Genomic DNA, 17945 nt, shown 5'->3' on the forward strand with positions numbered 1-17945 from the left:
CATATGATACATTGGTAAGACTCTGAATTTTAGAAACAGATGTAAGGGGAAGAATTTTTGGCACTCTAAGATTAAGAAAATTCACTGGACATTATAACCATACCTGGTTCACAGAGTAAGTCCATACTGCATGTTTTTCTATGATAGCTAATTTTTGTTTCTCCAAAAGTCTTATGAGCCATCTCCTCCCAACATTATCTTAAGGTCCAGGGATCAAAGCTCTGGACTAGAAATTCAGAAGCAAAGTTCAAATCTCAGTGGGACAAGAATCAGAAAGTAAGTAAAGGAACCAGTTTAGATATTCCAACATACATCTGGGAATTCTTACCCAACAAGGGTTGCAACATGAAATCATGCCTAGGTCACTTAGACTTGGCAAAAGACAAAAGCTTCTGGGGTGCCTGGGTGGCTCAGACTGTTAAGCAGCTGACTTCTGCTCAGGTATGATCTCACAGTTTACAAGTTTGAGCCCTGCGCTGGCCCTGTGCTGACAGCTCAGAGCCTGGAGGCTGCTTCAGATTCTGTGTCTCTCTCTTCCCCTCCCCTGCTCACTCTCTCTCTCTCTCAAAAATAAATTAAAAAACATTTTTAAAAAATTAAAAATAAGACAAAAACTTCTTTAGGAAATTGCTTCCCTGGAAAGGAATGATAGTTGTGTTTATTCAATCCTTCTGTTCCACCTCTAAACCTGCCTGCCCCACAAGAGCTCCCACACCAAGGTAACCACCAGCTGTAGACCTCAAAATTGGATCCTGGGATCCTGTGAAAGTAGATGGGGTTGTGTCCAGCTGTGTGACTTGTCTTTGGTGTGAGTTTCTAATGTTAGCCAGACTTATGAACATGCAGAGGTGGAGAAATCAAAGAAATCATAAGATCTCTATGTGGAAAAAAAGGGACACTAGGAATAAATTACTTGAGAGTAATGCCCACTCAAGGGAAGGATAGAAGAATAGGATGAAAACAGGCTGAATGAATGACTGCAGGGAATAATCCCTAGGTAGAAGTGAATCACTACTTACTGGGCTAAGAGCCATGGGGATGTGCAACCAAAATTCAGCCCTTTTATCCATCACAAGTTTCACAATAGGATTGCTAAAGTCTGCTTTAGTCTGCTTCCAACAGCTTCTGGAAGTCAAGGAGCCTGAACATAAAAATTCTATCATTTGGGGCCTTCTATCCTATACCGGAAGCCTGGCCCAGGGACTGGATTGCAAACCCAGTTGTTGATCCTCTAGGATATCCGCTAGCGTAGACTTATGGTCACCAGTTCTTCCAAAAAGGTGTTCAGGACCCAGCGACAATTCAGGAGGCTGAACATTCAGGAATGTGCCCAAGTTGCTAAAGAAAATCTGCGTGATACTCTTGCCAGGTGACCCAGGGAGACCCTGAGGCTCCGACCTGGCCCGTCCCAAACAGGTTGGCAAAGGTTCTTGGTCTTGTCATGAGATAGACGTGCAACACAGCAGAGTAGGGACACAAGTAGTAAAGTCTATTACTCTTGGGATAGAGAGCAGGGAAGCAGGAGGGAGAGGGAGGTGGGGAGAGAGAAGTTCAGAGAAGGTGGGGTTTAGGTTTCTATCTTTTATTGACAGTTGTGAACGAGGGGGTAGAATGTTCATTACTTGGGGTGGGGATAGCTTGGAAGCAGGAGTTCTCATCTTTTTTTCTTTATTTTGCCAGGGGTTTCCAACCTACTTCATCAGCTATCTTGGGCCTGTCTGGTTGGATATAGCTTTTTGTGGCTTTGTTTTAGAGTGCTGCCAGGAAGGGCCTATGACTCTCCTGACCTCTGGTCTGGCTCTGATCTCTTCATTGTTTGCCTCCAGACATCCTCTTGGAACCTAACCAGCTGCCTGTAACAATACTTGTACTTTCTATTTCGATGTCTCTTGTGAGTCTCTGGAAAAGACCAAATATTGAATGATTCCTCTTTTAATCTCCTTTGTTTTAGAGACAAAGAGCAAATAGTGAAACTTCACTTCGAGATTTCTTTCCTTTATCATACCTTTGGCCATGAAGGGAAGCCAGTTCGGTGCAAAGCAGTCTGACTACATTATGGATAGACCTAAGACAATTACACCTGTTAAAAAGAAAAACACAGGCCCAAGATAGTGTCACTTGTCCCCAGGACAACCAAGACTTAATTGCAGTTTCTGCCTCTCCGAGAGTAGAATTTGAAGCCAATAGGGGCACCTGAGTGGCTCAGTTGGTCATGATCTCATGGTTTGTGAGTTGGTCTGTGAGTCTGAGCCCTGCTGAGGGCTCAGAGCCTGGAGCCTGCTTTGGATTCTGTGTCTCCCTCTCTCTCTCTGCCCCCACCCCCCACTCATTCTCCCTTCCTCTCTCTCGAGTAAATAAACATTAAAAAACTTTAGAATTTTAGGCCAATAAATCTGGAACTTTCTGGTCAGCACCAATGAGTTAATCTGTCACCTGGGCCCTCTCCTTTCCCTAAAGGAAGATGAAGTAATCCACCTAATTGGAATCCTAGCTACTCCCCCTAAGGAAAGATGACCCAGTCTGAAACATCCTTTCTTTTCTTTTGCTTAATACCGTGTTGTCCCATTCTCTTTCCTATAAAAACCTTGCAAAGCTCCCCTCTACTTGTTAGCTGGGATATTGCCCGATTCATGAATTACTTAAAGCCAATTAGACCTTCAAATTTTGTTTTTTAATACAACTCTACTCAATGTAATACTTTTTTGCCCTCTGCCTTTGTCTAAGAATCATATTTAGTTCTTTCGTGCTCAGCTTGGTACAGGTTTGTACTGCTCTTAATATTTAGCCCTTTTCTAATATCCTATTGTAACTGAAATTTACTTTTATAACAACCTGAGAAGACTTGAATCCATTATAATTAGCAGTGTGTAGTCTTATGTTGGGGATTCCTGACCCAGTTGGTTTCATTTCTATATCATGTATTAAAAAATTTTTTTTCCTTATGTTTTTCACTAGACTGGTTTACATAGATACAATTTTCTGTTTTCCTATAGCATTTAAGAAAACTCCATTTTCCTGATATATTTCCCAATATATTTCTGGGTCCTGGGTACATAAGACTAGGCATTCTGTACCTTAGTTCAGGAAAAAATTAACATGGGTGCTCTAAGCAAGGTTCTTTCATACTTGTCTTTCAGTTAGTTTCTGCTTCCCCACACCCTTTCCCTTGTCCACCTCCAGTGGCTTACACTCTCAGGGATTTACTGAAAGTCTTTTCATCACACTTTCTCTTTGCATATGTAAATAAGGTTGTGTTGTTGAAAAACACATATAGTATCTTTGAGTGAGTGTTGGGTTCCTTAGTTCGGTAACATACAAAAATATATACTTTTAATTGGTATGCATATGGAAATATTGACTCTGGAAATCCTTGGCTTGAGATCCAGGTACAGATTTACATATCTTTACCTTGGCTTTGTCAAGGAAATAACCTTCTTCTGTGATTTTGCTATGGAGTCAAGGGAAATTGAGCCGTACCCTTAGGCAATACTTGAGATACACAATCTTTTTATCCAGTGTGAGCCTATGGAGAAGATTCAGGCGCTAGAAGATAAACAAAGGGAATTTTAAGGGATTTCCTGATATAAAGTCCAACCTGAATTGGGTATTGCTGTGTTTCCGGGGGTGGGGGGAACAAGGTAACACCCTGGCCTCCTCCTCAACCTGCTTATGAGAAGACAAATGAGTACTGGCTCATAGGTAGTGGTGAGTGAGTAGTAATTGTACTTTTTCTCATGGTTCCTGAGAATCACAGGTACAGTTAGTCCTTCCCAATTTCCCAATCCCTTGCCTTTTTTCCTTCTGTTAGGAGGATTAACATTGAAGAAAAGGAAGCTGTTTCCGCCTTGTTTCGAACCACGGAATTTTCCCATGTGAGGCGAACGTGATAACCACTTCACTATGGAAACCAGACAGTCAGCCTGGCTTCCTGCTCTAACCCTGAAAACCTTCAGTCCTGCCACTGCTGTTAAGCCCCAGTCTGTTTGGTTGAAAGACGGGATGAAGTCAAGTCCCAGGTTCTCTTTAAAGGAAAACGCTTGAAGTGAGACCTTGGGTTTCTGAGGTGAATAGAGGGGAGCCGCTGGCCTGGCTTCTCATCCCAGCTCTCCTCTCCCAGCCTGGCCATTACAAGGACACTGAATCCTGACCTCCCATATTTTAGGGGCTCAGTGCACAGCCACTTCTGCAAGCGTCCCTGGGTGCACACCAGACTTTGGGGGATGAAAAGGCAAATCCTAAGTATGGAGACAGCGCCACAAAGTCTCCTGGATTGGAATCGAACCTGAGCAGTAGCGGTGAAAAATCCAAATCCCATCCCACCGATCCGATCCCGGGGAATCCACCCACACAGGATCCCTGCTTGGCCCCTGCAGATGAAAACCCTGAAAGTCAAGGTGACATTTCCCAGGCGGACAGAGCACAAGCGGAGGCGATTCCCAGCGGCGCGGGTCTGAATGCAGCCGCACAAGGCTCCCAGCCCTTGCCCTGCTGCTCACCACTTCTTCCAGCCTCAGCGACCCCTTGGGCCCTGACCACAAGGTGACTGGCCTGTGCCACACTCTAGTCCAGCTGGAGCCGTGTGTGTTGCAGAGCCAAGGCCGTGCTCTCTTTCTGAGCCTCCTTTCCTGATGGGTAAGGTGAGGACTCCGCTCTCAGCGGGGGGAGGGGCGGAGTCCCTCTACTTGGCGACTTCCGAAGTAGCTCCAGAGCTGTCCTGATGACGGCACGGGGACGGGCTCCTTTGGTGTCCCCATGGGCTCATTAGGTGGAGCCTGAAACTCCTCACCTACGTGTCTTTGGCCCGGGTCCCAGGTGCAGCTGGTTTGTGTTCTTTGCCTTAGTCAGGCAAATAAATACACCTGTTGCGCAAGTGTGCCGCCCAGGGAAGAACGTGCTGCTTTTCAGAGCCACGGTCGCTGTGAGCCCGTCGGGCAGACGGAGGCGCCAGATGAGCAGGTCAGCGGATGCGTGGAAGTAAAGGTAACCTGCAGTGGGCCTCGTCCTGCGTGCCCTTGTTGGAGTGACTAACTGGGTGTGGCCCGCTCTCCAAGGTGACTGGGAGCAGACACACAGAGGCCAGGCCTGGTGGTCGAGTGCTGAGAAGGCTTTCAGGTGGCGGTGGGACTCCGGCCGTGGTTCTTTTTGCGTTTTAAAGGACAATAGATGGGGGGGGGGGGGGGGGGGGGGGGGTAAAAGGAAGCTGTTTCCGCCCGGTTTCGAACCGGGGACCTTTCGCGTGTGAGGCGAACGTGATAACCACTACACTACGGAAACGGGGCACGCAGCCGGGCCTCCGGATCTAACCCCCAAAAGCGGCATTTCGGCCACAACTATCGGGCCCGCCGACTTCGCCTGAACCACCCAAGGCCATGGAACCAGCCGCGCCCCTGCGAGCGAGGAGCCCGCGCCCCCGAAGCGGCCCCGGCAAAGGACCCCGCGCCGCCCCGCACCCCCGCCCCCGAGGACGGGATCCTGGCGCCCTCAGCAGCCTGGCCTCGGGAACCGCACCGAACTCAGGGTGTCCGCCTCCAGGACGAGGGGCCCCGGGGCAGACGTCGGGTGCGCGCTCTTCCTCCGCCAGCCCGTTGGCTCTGCGCTGCCCCGCGGCCCCCCCCCCCCCCCCCCCCCGGCAGAGCGGCGTCTCTTTCGTGTCCTCTGGGCGAAGGGGGTCCCTCGGGCTCCTGCCTGCGCTGCTTTAAAGCCACTGACAGGAGGCCCGCGGCCAACAAGCTCCAGTGAAATCTAGGTCACGGACCAGAAGGATGAAAAGGAAGAGCCAGAAACCGAGTTGAGTGGCACCGAGCGGAAGAGTGGCAGAGCCGCGACTGGGGAGGGAAGGTCTCTTCCTACCTGGCGTTTTGAGTGATTCTTGGGTGGGCTGCCTTGGAGTCTCCCGAATAGGTTGGTGGTGAGACTCGGTGTGACCACAGCCACCTTCAGGGGGGCCTTCAGCATTGGGAACAAAGTGAAGACGAAAAGCCTGGAAAAATAGGTATTTTTAAAGCTGTTTCCTCTCTCCCTCCCGCATTGGAGTGTGTACGGTATTACTGCGTGATCTTGATTGCACTGTAATTTAGCACAACGACTTTCCTAATATTTGGCAGTTTCTCATACAGTGAAAAACCTGACCTGCCCCGTTACCTAGGAATATTGCTATTCACTCCCCCAGAAAAATGAATGCCAACATCCAAAGAGGCCTGTACACCAACGTTCGTGCAACATCATTCATACTAGGCAAAACCGGATACAACCCAAATGCCCATCAACAGAGGTGATACACAAACCCTTGTATATGTTTAGAATGGATTAAGTACTCTGTAGTAAAAACATCCAAACTATGGTTTAGGCGGTAACACGGATAAGCCCCTCGCATAGTTATATGTAGCTATCTGATACTCCTGGGTGATTCCATTTCCAGGAGAGAAGAGTGGTTCCCCCTTTGAAATAATTTGCCGGGAAACTTCCTGGGTTGATGGCTATGTTGCATATATTAGTCTGGCTGTTAGTACAAGCATTTACACGTTTATCACATTATTGCACTGTATACTTGGAATATCTTAACTCCACTTACCCTCTTCATTTTTGAGTTATTGGCATTAATTTTATTTCAAAATACATTTTATCTATTTTATTTTTGACAGAGACAATGACAGTGCGTGAGCAGGGGAGGGGCAGAGAGAGACGGAAACACAGAATCCGAAGCAGGCCCCAGGCAGAGCCCAACGTGGGCTCAAACTCGTGAACTATGACATCATGACCAGAGCCAAAGTGGGATGCTTGACCAACTGAGCCACCCAGGCACCACTCAACATACATTTTAAAAACATAGGCATTCTTACCATTGCTCAGAGTCCTATTTATTTGACTTAGCCACGTATTTTACCTATTCATTGCCCTTCCTTCCTTCCTTCCTTCCTTCCTTCCTTCCTTCCTTTTGCACAGTTCCCCTGTGACCTGTGCAGTTACTTCTGCCTGAAGAGTTACCTTTTGCACTTTGCATTTCTTTTTCGTTAGCTTATGTGGAAAGGTCTTCACTTCACTCACCCTTGAAAGATACTGGGTCGGGGGCAGCACGTGGTGGCTGGAAATCATACTGAGGTCCTTCATACTGAGGGTCCTCTTATGAGAGGACCTTCATTGAGGTCTTCTTTTTCATGTTTTTGCTGAGATTTCAGCTCCCAATCTTTGGACGATGTCATAGGAGTGTCCCCTCCTCCCCACACCCCAATCTGGGTGCTGCTGTGATTGTTTTCAGCTGCCCTTGGTTGTTCAGCAGTTTAGGGGTGTGACCTTCTTGTCCTTACCTGGCTTGCAGTGCACCGAACTTCTTGCACATGTGGTTGGAGAGACCATCATGATTTTTCTTTGATTCTCCATGATATAGTTTCTGCCCCACTTTCTGGTCCTCCAACCCCTGAGACTTTAATTACACACGTGTTAGGACTTCATGACATGGCTCATTATCTTTGTTACGCTCTTAATATTTCTTCCTTTTGGCTCTGTATGCTTCAGTCTGGAGAGTTTCTTTCCACTTACAAATTTCGAGGTTAATACTCTCTCTACCATTGAGTCCAAGCTGCAGTTAAACTGACCTGCTGACTTTTTTAAAATGCCAACTATTACATATATTTAATTTTCATGAGATTTTAAAACTAGATTCTATTTCTCTGATGCAATATTTTATCTTGTCATCTATTTTCTGAACAGCTGAATCATATACCACTTCATCTTTTTTTTTAACTTTTAAGTAATATATTTTTTCAAGTTTCAATTTATTTATTTTGAGAGAGAGAGAGAGAGCGAGACAGAACAAGCTCGGGGCAGAGGAAGAGGAAGAGGGAGAGAATCCCAAGCAGGTTCTGCCCCATAGATCTCACCAACCTTAAGATCATGACCTGAGCCTGAGCCAAAATCAAGGCAGATGCTTAACCGATCGAGCTACGCAAGTGCCCCTGATTTTTAAGTAATTTAAAGAAATTTTATTCAAGTGACCTGTACACCCAACGTGGGGCTCAAACTCACAACCCAGAGAGATCAAGAGTCACGTGCTCTACCCACTGAGCCAGCCAGGCTCTCCTAAAACCTACCGCTTTGAGTTCTTATCTGAGAACTCAAGATATCAAGAGGCAATTTCTACGGTTTGCCTTCTTTCTCTTGCTTCTCTTCCTTTACAATCCTAGAATATTGTGATTGAATGATGAACCCGTGGTGTGAAGGACAGCCAGGCTGGAGATGTTGTTTCTCTGAAGATCTTTCACCTTCTCCCCCAGCAGGCAGCAGAGGGGCGCATCACCTCTAATCCTTGACGAAGCTGATTTGCAGCTGGTTCGCCCTCAGGGAAAGCCTCAATCTACAGCTAGTTTGCTCACACTGCTGTGCTGCAGACGTCCAGGGCTCCTACCTGCGACCTTGGTATGTTTCCTTGGGCCCCTCCTCTTCCATGAATCCTGAGCTTCAGTTTTTATCCCCTAAGCACCACGGTAGTGCTGCAAATTCCACTCTCTTTCAGCCACACTCTGCTGGCCTTCCAAGCCCCTTTGATGCACATAGCTTAATTTGCAAATGTATTGTGGGGAACTTCTGTACCAAGCACCCAGCTCACTTAACCCATTCCAGGATCTTGGCTGCTCAAGTCTGAATCCTTGGACAGTTCCATATGCCCTTCCTCTTCCCCCCCCCCCCCCCCCGCCACCCCCCGGCCCCCCAACTTCTCTGTCCAGACCTATGAGATCACTTAACATGTTGTTTTCTCTGACTCTTAGTAGCTTCCTTCTCTCCAGTTTCTCAGTCTCCGGTTCCTGCCAAGAACTGGCAAATGCCCTGAGGGGATAACGCAGAAAATTAGTCTCATTCCATTGAGTTTCTCTTCTCTCTCATCTCTCCCCTTGAGCTGAAGGACTGGTGGGTCCTATCTGCATTGATAGTTCTCCAAATCTTCAAGCAGAATTCCTTCCATTCAAACTTCATTCATTTCTTTTCAGGGCGAATGCTGTTCTGCTACAAATACTCCATCATCACTGAAAGGTGAAATCTACAATTTCCAGATAAATCACATTTTCTTCCTCCTTTTTTTCTTAAAATAAGGTGGGGGAGGGGGTCACTGGTGCATAGCTGAAGTTTTCTTTTAGTACCCCCCGGGTAAGTCTGACTGGATATCAAAAGCTCTTGCTAGAAGCACGGGCAAAAGATTGTCTACCTGGAGCTGAACACTCATCACGCCTGTCCAAGGTCCGAGAATTTGATCAAGTTGGATCCAGTTCCCTGCTGCACTGTCCTGTCAGTTAACTCACCATGGAAATTATCAAGCGACCAGTTTTCCAGGTGCTGGTCACTGATACAGAGGCGGAGAGCCCAAGTGAACTATTTAACACTCCTCATTTATTCTGGGGAATGCTGAAAGTCAGCAGTGGTGCAGTTAGAAGTGAAAACGGAAGTCTTAGTTACAATGATACTGGCAGTTTTCTCCGAGCGCGAGCGTCACCGTGTGAGCAGCACGCAGTTCCTCGGTGCTGTACCGAGCATAACCTATCTAGTCCCCATAACAACCCCGAGACGGTGTAGGTTATCAGCACCCCTGCTTGCAGGTGAGGACACTCAGGCACTGAAAGGCTGGTCTGACTTTCCAAGGGGCCCGGCCCTGTGACGGGGAGGGCCAGCACTCAGGGCCAGGCAGTTTGCCTCCAGAGCCCTCGCGTTTGGCCAGCCTGCCAGCGCGCACTGAGAAGCCTTCACCAAGATTTGCCGTCCCCTCCTGGCTCAGCCTCCCTGATGTTGAAAAGAAAGAAAAGGTTAAAAGTAAGGCCTACTTAACACTGGCAACTAATGGACGGAATGAAGAAGAGAAAGAACAAAACGATTTAGTCCTCCCCAGAAACAGACTCCATGGCTCCCGGGATGATGCAATCACATCTCCCAACGGAAGTATTTACTAAATCTTGATTCTTTTTAATGGTCTGAACAAGGAAGTTCCCTAGAGAGGCTCCCCAAAACAAACAAAAACAAAAATAAAAGAAAACAAATCCCGTCAAGTGTGCCTTTTATGTTCAAAGTGTGGAGCAGACAGCTGAGGCCCTCTCACCTACTTAATGCCTCAGGGCAAGAGGGAGTGCACCTGCAGTGACAAGGGGGACAGAGGAGATCGCATAAAAATGAGACAAAAATCATGCTTCTCAAAGCTCATTAAGGAACACAGCACTTTCATAGCTGGCCACAGCCATGTACCTTTATCACCGATTACCGAAGAGTTTCCATACTTTGATTTACAGCTTCTACTTAGTAAATTTCTTTTTAAACTCAATTGTATATCAGCGTCGTAACGGAAACACCACCAGGAATAGCCACAGGCAGGATGTAACTAGAACATAAAAGGAGATAGTAGTGTTGTGACAGTCAATGAGGGAGGTGATGAGCGGAGCCCAGGAGCCTCCCTCCACAAGCCTTCCCTTGAGGCATGGGCACAGGCAGCCTTCAGAGGAGCCCAGAGCCACGCTGGGGCTGGGTGATCAGTGCAGGAAAACCCTGGCCAACCAACCAGGACGTGGAATGGTTCTTCGTTACCAGCCAAGGGAAAACCCGACAGTCCCCCTCTCGATGATCACAGCTCAGGGGAAGCGGCGACATCAGTACACACACAGGAGCTGCTGGTGCTAGGGACGGACGAGGTGGACTAAAATGAATCTAATGCTGAGCGAGATTTCAGGGCCTTGAAAGAAAAAAGTCTTATGTGTAAGGGGTTCAGGAAGATTGCAGTGTGGGCAAGGTAATGAAGAACGGCACATTGATAGGTTGGGAAATAAACTGGACTGTGATTTGGTACTGCTCCCGTGGAAGGCAAGTTTGCAGGACTTCCCCAAAGTAGCAGCATATGAACACTATACTACAGTCATTGCACTTCCAGTTCTGTACGCTGTAGAAATACCTGCACAAGTGGCCAAAAATATGTGTACAGGAATTCGTAATCATAAAACCATAAAACCAACTTAATTTCAAAAGCAATATGGAAGAGGTTAAATAAGTATCACACATACTGTGGAAGAAATGCCTCTGTCAAACAAACGCAGAGGACAATGATGATGAGGATCCACTGATCACAACATTATTGATAGAGCAATGCCCAAATCCAGGCACTCCCTGGGGACGGGACACCATGCTTGGCCTCCTACTCCCCGTGAAAAAGAACTGAGGCACATCAACACCAAAGGCTGGCGAAGATGGGGGAACAACAGGAGCTCTCACTTACTGCTTGGTGAGAACGCAAAATGGTACAGCCACCGTGGAAGGCAGTCTGGCAATTTCTCACAAAACCAAAAATGTTCTTAATATAGCAGCCAGCGTTCGGGCTCCCTGTTAGCCAGAGAAGTTGAAGTTATGCCCACACAGAAACCCGCACACGGATGCCTATGGCAGCTGTACTCACAATTGCCAAAACTTAGAAGCAACCAAGATGTCCCTTACAGGTGGAGGGATAAAGGAACTGTGACACACACACACACACACACACACAATGAAGTAGTATTTCAGCACTAAAAGGAAATGAGCTGCCAATCCACCAAAGGACATGGAGGAATCTTAAGTGCGTATTAGTAAGTGAAACAAGCCGATCTGAAAAGGCTACATACTGTGTGATTCCAACTACACGACCTTCTGGAAAAGGCAAAACTATGGAAACAGGAAAAGGATTTGTGGTTGCCAGAAAGGGGGCGCAGAGGATGTTTGGGCTAGTGAAACTACTTTGTGTGATACTTATAACGGTGGCCACATTTCCGGATACGTTTGTCCAAACCCACCCTGCAAGAGTGAACCCTAATGTAAACTATGGACTTTGGACAGATTCCTGAGTTGGCACAAAGGCACAAAGGCACTGCAGTGGGGGGTGTTGACAACCAGGCAGGCTATTTGTGTTGGGGGGGGGAGGGCAGGAAGGGTGTGGGCAATCTCTGTCCCTTCCCCTCAGCTTTGCTGTGAACCTAAATGATCTAAAAAATGAACAATTAGCATTTTTTTCAAAAAAACGCCAGCCCCCTAGACCAATTTTCCCAAAGCAAGCAGCTTGAACAATGAAGGCAATCATGTTTAGAAATTAAAAAAAGAAAAAAGATGGGAGTCACAAAAAGTTTCACTTACTCATCCAATCTTTCAGGGAGGACCACAGAGTTTTATCACACTAGGTAGAACCCGGGTTCTTCTATCTGTTTGAGAAGCTGGCGTTGTAGAGGTATAAAGCTCATAGGCCAGCAGATACCGTCAGAGAATGAGGTTCGGGAGGTGGGGTGGCTCTGAACAGTTAGGTGCTGTAAGGTGGCTAGGACCCAGAATCCAGTAATGTTGTGTACTTTATGTGAGGAAATGTGCAGGTGCGAAACTGCAGGTAACAGGGGAATTGAGGTAAACGTGAAGCAGCCTGTCCCTGGGTGGGCTCAAACCACCAACCTTTCAGTTAACAGCTGAACACACTAACCAATTGCACCACTGAGACTTTACTGGGTGGCTTTTTGGATTTCATTGTGTTGGCACTTCCACCCAGGATGTACGGTTGCCAGTCCTGTAGGAAAACTGCAAATTTCAAAGCTTCAAAAAATAGATTAGAGAGATAAATGGTGTTGTTTATCCCATTTGAAACTGGTATGTCGGGTGATTATGAAACTAAAAGCACAGAATGGCTTGGCCACAAATTGCCCCTTACCTGTTCATTGCCAGTGCCTTCAGAGAGATCACGGGCTCTGATACCCTGGACCTGAGCCACATAGGGTCCTTAGGAAGCTCAAGGCCTGGTGGGCTCCCATGATGGCTCTTTCTGTCACTCTGCCCTCACCCAGTGAGAGAGTTTGCCCACCCTTCCAAGAGGCCTCTGTGTAGATGTGTTGCTTTGGTTCCTATGTGTAGCACGGGAGCTCCAGGGGCAGGGGTCGTTCTGAAGGTCCGCCTTGTTGCCCCTCCCTGAGAACAGAGTCTGACACTCACCAGAGTCTGACACCAGGAAGTTCTGTTAAGACTTGTTGAATACATTGTTGTCTGTAGCTTTTAGCCCCATGAAGAACCCTGAGAATGGAAATGAAAAGTTTTTCAAAGCCCAAAGTTCTTTGTAAAAAGCTTTTATCCAGGTTGACTCCTCAGCCTCCCCAGCAGCAGGCAACAGGAAAAGCCTACAGTGGACCCTCTGCCCAGGAGGCCCCTGCCCCCTTTAGGAGAGTTGTGTCCTCATTGTGGTAGGTGGGTGGACCCCTGAGGGTGGGACAAATCAGTGGGGGGTGGGGAGGGGGGAAGGGGGTGCTTGGAAAAGGGCAGTGAGACCTCCTAGGAGGACTTGTGTCGGGACAGAAGCCGGATCCAGAGAGGTGGGAATTGTTTTTGTTATATAACAGAATAGGGAAGGAGGGTCTGAGCTGGGGTGGGAGAGAAAGGAGGGAGGAGGGGGTGGGGGAGAGAGACCCAGAGGGAGGAAGAGATGGGGAGGTGATGAAAGAATTTATACTTACATCCCTCCCTCACTTGCCCTCTCCTTCTCCCTTTTCTTCCCATCCTAACAGCTGAGGAATCCTGATGTAGGGAAATTTAAGAAGACCCAACTAATGTATGCTCAAGAGGGCAAGCTCTATGTTGTAAAGATGGTTTGCCCTGGAGGGTGGGGGGGTGGGTGACATAGATAAAAGGGATTAAGAACACTCCTGTCATGATGAGCACTGAATAATGTATAGAAATGTTGAATCATTATACTGTACACGTGAAACTAATATAAGACTAATTAATATATATTTCAATTAAAAAAAAAAGAAACAATGGTTCTGCCCTTGTGTGGCTTTGGCTAAACACACTTCAAGTGTCTCCCTTCTTTGTTCTATAAAATGGGACTAATTAAGAGCATTTTACTTCATTCTATTATCAGATGTGTTTTGACTTAGTTACTATTGGATCAGTCATGTTAAAAGCAGTAGAATCATGAATATTACTGTCATTATCCTCCTAATCTTTTGACAGCCACTATCCTTATTTATTTCACAAATATGTTTTGCTCCTTCTAGAAATTACTGTAAATGGGATCACAGGGTATGTATGCTTATGTCTACTTCTCTCTATGTAATGTCTTTGAATTTTATCCATGTCATTGAGTAGATCAGCTTTTCATTCCTTTTTATTGCTGAGAAGGATTCTCAGCATAATTGCATAAATATTTCACAATTTCTTTACCATTCTCCTGATGATGGATATTTGGGTTGTTTCCAATTTGAGCTATTACAAATAAAGCTGCTATGAACATTCTCATTACAAGTGGGTTTTTTTCTTTTTTTAAAAATTTATTCACTTTTTGAGAGAGAGAGAGAGAGAGAGAGAGAGAGAGACAGTATGAGCAGGGGAAGGACAGAGAGAGAGGGAGACACATAATCCGAAGCAGGCTCCAGGCTCTGAGGGGTCAGCACAGAGCCCAACTCAGGGCTCAAACTCACAAACAGTGAGATCATGACCTGAGCCAAAGTCGGTCGCTTAACCAACTGAGCCACCCAGGCACCCCCAAGTGTTTTTGTAGACACTTTTCCACCCCATTTCTTTTGGATAAATACCTAAGGGAGGATTTGATGGAACCAAAGAGGGAGAGGTGTATGTTTAATTTCATAAGAAACTGACAAAATGTTTCCCAAAGTGGTTGCACCATTATAGTCATGCCAACAATGTATGAGAGTTCTGGTTGTTGACAAAAATTCCTTGACAGAACTGTCAGGGTCCTCTAAACTCTCTTCTCAAGCGGGCCCTGACCTTCAGCCTTTGGAGTTTGTTTTTGCATTGTCCAATTTTAGCAAGAATCCTGCTAAGTCATTTTAACCAGAACCCCCTCCATGACATCTGGTCAGGTTCCTTGTCCTCTGTCCCTGGGTGATGCCTGATGACTTTGGCAGGCCTTCAGCAAGAGCCCCTTGGGCTGGTTTAGCCAGAATCTCCCCCGCTTACCCCTGAGGTTTCCTCTTAGTAAATTTTCACTCATTAACCCTCTCTCTGGTCCTGCTCTGGGCTATACGTTCCCACTCTCCCTTGTTGTATTCAGAGCTGAGCTTGGTCTCTCCTATTACAAAACCCCATTTTAGTAGTCCTCCTTAATAAAGCCTACCCTACCGTTCTTTAACAAAAGTCATGTATGATTTTTTATTTTGTTTATTCTACTGAGTGTAATAAAATCTCAATGTGGTTTTAATTTCCATTTTCTTAGTTTAGGGGCACCTGGGTGGCTCAGTCAGTTAAGTGTCTGACTTTGGCTCAGGTGATGATCTCATGGTTTGGGAGTTCAGGCCTTGCATCGGCTCTGTGCTGACAGTTCAGAGCCTGGAGCCTGCTTTGATTCTGTCTCCCTCCCTGTCTGCCCCTCCCCTGCTCTTTTTCTGTCTCTCAAAAATAAATCAACGTTAAAAACTTGAAGAAAAAAAAGTTTGCTTAGAAGAGTTTATGGTAAGTCTTAAAGTCAGGTAGTGTAAGTTTGCCAGTTTTGTACTTTTTTTTTTACACAGCTCAATAAAATTTGAAATATGCATAGATATACACACATCTATATGTATATCTATGCATATTTCAAATTTTATTGATATATGTACATATATATGTGTGTGTGTGTGTATATATATATATATATATATATATATATATATATATAAAATCATCACACAGATCAAAGAATGCTTTACTCTGCTCCTCTCCAATATTGTATCTGTGTCCTTACATGTACTGGTTGATCATATGGCTAAAGATACTCTTTTGTATTCTCTGAAGAGAATAAATCTTCAGTCATCTGCAAAGATAATGGAGAGACACAATGTCTACAAAATTTAGCATTTCCTCTAGATTTTTCTTGAAATAAAAGTTAGTTTCTTTTCAAGGCCTTTAAATTACTTCTGATCATGGGGGCCTGGGTGGCTAAGTCATTGAGTGTCTGGCTCTTGGTTTCGGTTCAGGTCACAGTCTTATGGTTTGTGAGTTTGAGCTCCAAGTTGGGTTCCGTGGGGACCGTGCAGAGTCTGCTTGGAATTCTCTTTCCCTCTTTCTTTGCCCCTCCCCTGCTCCTGCTCTCTCTCGTGCACACTCTCTCTCACAATAAATAAAAACATATCATTTCTGATCATTAAAAATAATGTGTTGTTTAAGTTTTCTGCTTCATTCTAGGGACAGTCTGTTTTTATTTTCTTATTTGAGAGAGAGAGCACACTCCTGTGACCTGGGGACAGGGGCAGTGGGAGAGAGAAACTCAAGCAGGCTCCATCCTTAGTGCAGAAGCTGATCCCACAACCCCTGGGATTAGGACCTGAGTCCAAACCAAGCATCTAACACTCATCAGCCCAGTCCGCCCCCCAAGTGAGCCACCCAGGTGCGCTTGAGGAGAAAGAATCTTATGGGGAGTCCCATTTGCTAGGCCGACTGTCAAACATGAGCAAATTGGCAACTCCAGGATAGCTGACTTTTTTTTTTCTTTTTGGCATATGAAAGAAGATAGGGGAGAGGCTTAGATACTGCATGGGAGATACAATATGGGGAAGAATAGGCTGGAACCAGTAAACTGGTTTTAGGGTTTGGCCGTGGATGTCAGATTTGGGATAAAAAGAGGTTATGAATAAGACAGGAAAAACGTTAATAGAGAAACATCAGAATTTAAAGGCTTTGATGCTTTATCATTGATTCTTCTTTGCCATCTGTGTAAAAATAGTAAAAGGTGTACTCAATGTACTAGATCTATACATATCTCTAGATCTTTGAATGTTTATTTTGAGAGAGAGATGGAGAGAGAATCCCAAGCAGGTCTGCACTGATGCAGGGCTCAGACCCCCAGAACCATGAGGTCATGACCTACATGGAAACCAAAAGTCTTACACTTAACCAACTGAGCCATCCAGACGCACAGATATTTTTTGAATGCATATTTAAATAAGTTCCTCAATTCATTGAAAGTAAGATAGGCCCAAGTAGGAGTCAAACCTACCTGGATGAAGGGCCTCTAGGTGTGTGACATTCTCAACTGTAGTTGCTGTGGCCTCTCCTAATGGGATGGAGGCCCTTAAACGTGGGGCGACCCAATGTAGGGGGGGAGGGGGTCAGTGTTGTTGGCAGTGAAAGCATTCACGTGAGGCAAAACAAAGAAAATAGAAGTTTATTGAATACACCGCAAGGGAGCTACAGATAGATCAGCAAAGCAGACTGTCTGCAATGAGGCAGTGGGTGGGAGCTGTATTTAAAGGGGGAAGGTGAGGAGTTTGCGAACGTATGGCATTTTCCCCTTTTTGGGAACTGTGCCTGGTTTTAAGTAGCCTATTGGTTAGTTAGGGCCTATGGGTATTTTGAGATGGGTTGCCTGGTGGGCCTGACTGTTATTCAGCCAGAGAGTCGCTGTGGGCCCTTTCTACATTCCACTGCTCACGCCTGTTGTCTAAAAGCGGCCTCTAACAATTGCTTTTGCTAGTTTTCCCCACACCTGAAAGTCCTCATCCAAAACTCATCAAACACCGCTTCCTTCGCCAAAAGATTTTAAAGTAATCTTAAAGTACGTGCTTTAAAAATAAACCTGCCAGGTGCATCCTTGGAATCCACAAGAAACCCAGGGAGAGACGTTCAAGGGCCAAAAGGAACTCACTGGGAGCCGGGCCAAGGCTTTGGCTCCCCCCCACGGAGACGGAACTCACCTTCACCAGCGACGGGACGAGACGCCGATTTCATCTTCTGGCTGTTTGCAGAGGAGGAAAGTCGCACGGAGTTCCTCCCTCCCCTGGGCTCTGTTTCCACCTCTCCGTTTCTGTCTCCTCCACGACGCTTCGGGAGCCCAACACTGGACAGGGCTGAAAGGGGAGGCTGCCCTTCTCCTCCGGGTCCCTCCCTCCGGGGCGTCGGGGCAGCTCAGCCGGGCCGGGACATTACGGCCCGCGGGTGACGCCCGCGGAGCCGCGACGGCAGCGGGGGCGGGGTCGCAAGTTCGCCGCGTG

General features: G+C 46.5%; 1 long non-coding RNA gene and 1 other non-coding gene across 3 annotated transcripts; both read right to left on the reverse strand.

The window, feature by feature from the left end:
- Positions 1–1204: 1204 nt before the first annotated feature.
- Positions 1205–17893, reverse strand: LOC144617195 (uncharacterized). Of its 2 annotated transcripts, XR_013557386.2 has the most exons (5): positions 17649–17893; positions 12961–13038; positions 5851–5980; positions 2006–2080; positions 1205–1899 (listed from the first exon to the last, which is right to left on the reverse strand). It is a non-coding gene; the product is annotated as an uncharacterized LOC144617195 (long non-coding RNA). The 2 variants fall into 2 exon arrangements; XR_013557385.2 differs by lacking the exons at positions 1205–1899; positions 2006–2080 and adding an exon at positions 5121–5742.
- On the reverse strand, positions 5202–5274 carry TRNAV-CAC (transfer RNA valine (anticodon CAC)). The gene has a single exon. It is a non-coding gene; the product is annotated as a tRNA-Val (tRNA).
- Positions 17894–17945: the final 52 nt, after the last annotated feature.

Source organism: Panthera onca, chromosome C1, assembly GCF_046562875.1.
Source record: "Panthera onca isolate mPanOnc1 chromosome C1, mPanOnc1 haplotype 2, whole genome shotgun sequence".
Lineage (NCBI taxonomy): Eukaryota > Metazoa > Chordata > Mammalia > Carnivora > Felidae > Panthera > Panthera onca.